This window comes from Hyla sarda, chromosome 7 (genome assembly GCF_029499605.1).
Source record: "Hyla sarda isolate aHylSar1 chromosome 7, aHylSar1.hap1, whole genome shotgun sequence".
Lineage (NCBI taxonomy): Eukaryota > Metazoa > Chordata > Amphibia > Anura > Hylidae > Hyla > Hyla sarda.
The window spans coordinates 87,900,782-87,902,716 of record NC_079195.1 but is presented as its reverse complement, the minus strand read 5'-3'; positions in this window follow the sequence as shown (position 1 = coordinate 87,902,716).

The following is a 1,935-nucleotide window of genomic DNA, read 5'->3' as shown; positions in this document are numbered from 1 at the left end:
ATATCAAAGGAAACCAACTAACCTCTGAGTATGTTAGCCTCAGGAACAGCACGGGCGAGGAACTTGACTTCCCCATGGCTGCTGTCCTCTATGAACCATATCATGCTTTATGTACAATATATATAAAAAATGATTTTAGTAATATGTATATAAATGAGACAAGAGAAAAGAGCCACTCAGCTCACTTACCACAGGGAGGGAGATGCCGGGTTTCAGAAGCGCTGGAGCTCGGAGAAGCGGGCCGCCTGTCCGTATGTTATACTGGAGAAACAATGGAAGGTGTCCAGCTTCACAGCAAACTATTAAAAAGTTCAAGCTTTATTATAATCCATAAAAAAAACATGGTGGTGCATGGTAAAAATAACCGCGCCAAGGCGCGGTTGTTTTTACCATGCACCGCCATGTTTTTTAATGGATTATAATAAAGCTTGAACTTTTTAACAGTTTACTATGAAGCTGGACACCTTCCATTGTTTCTCTAATCTATATATATATAAAACTCAACGTGTGTGTGTGTGTGTGTGTGTGTGTGTATATGTATGTATGAATGTATGTATGTATGTATGTGTGTATGTTCCACAAAAACTTTCAAACGGCTAAAGATATTAACATGAAACTTGGCACACATGTTACTTATATGTCAACAACAAACATAGAATAGGTGATTTAACCCTTACCCACCCCCATTTGCCAGGGGCGGGGTTTATGTTTAAAGTCCCATACAAGTCAATGGGAAAGATATGTTACTGCATGACTTCCAAACGGCTGGAGATATTTCCATAATACTTGGTCACATGTTACTTATATGTCCACTTAAAATATAGGATAGTTAATTTAACCCTTAACTACCCCCATTTGTGAGGGTCAGGGTTTTTGCTTAAAGTCCCATACAAATCAATGGAAATGTATGTTCCCACATAATTTCCGATATTTCAATACCTGTTACGGGTCGGGATATGAGGACGGGATGGGAGGTCGGTATAGGAGATCGGGATAGGAGGTCGAGATAGGAGGTTGGGATATGAGGACGGGATAGGAAGTCGGGTAGGAGGTCGGGATAAGAGGACGGGATAGGAGGTCTGGATAGGATGTTGGGATAGGAGGACGGGATAGGAGGTCAAGATATGAGGACGGGAAAGGAGGTCGGGAAAGGAGGACGGGATAGGATGTCGGGATAGGAGGACGGGAAAGGAGGACGGGAAAGGAAATCGGGATAGGAGGACGGTATAGGAGGTCGAGAGAGGAGGTCGAGATAGGAGGACTAGATAGGAGGATGGCATAGGAGGTCGAGATAGGAGGACGGGATAGGAGGACGGGACAGGAGGTCGAGATAGGAGGACGGGATAGGAGGTCGGTATGTGGGGTTGGGATATGACAACAATATATGAGGACAAGATATGAAGTCAAACGCTTCCTCCTTTGTTTATTTTCCTCCCCAACAAGGATTAGGAAGGAAAAACCGGGCAACGCCCGGTACTCAGCTAGCATATCTATAGTTGGACATTGCTGTTAAAAAAAACAACATTCAAGACAGGTAAAGAAAATGGTGAAGTGGGTAATTTTTTATAAGCAATGTAACAATGTAGCATTCTGCTAGACTACAGTCTCCTTGGTATTTTCAGACCATCAGATGGATTCCTGCAATTCAGCCAATTACCATCTGAGGTGGCATGTTGCTGTGGCTTATAGCTGGTTAATCACTGCAGAGACTAGTATGTCTCTCAAGGTGGAGGCCAGAGCGATCAGCAAAGTAAGTCAGACCTTATTCTAGAATTGTGGGTTGTTCAAGCAGTTGGACCACCCATGATCAGACTAATCCCCTATTCTGTTGATAGGGGGTATGTTTTTATTAACTGGATAATCCCTTTTTAGTGGTTGTCATGCACAAAAATGTTGGCAGGCATAAAGTAAACAAATAGCTATACTCATCTGCCC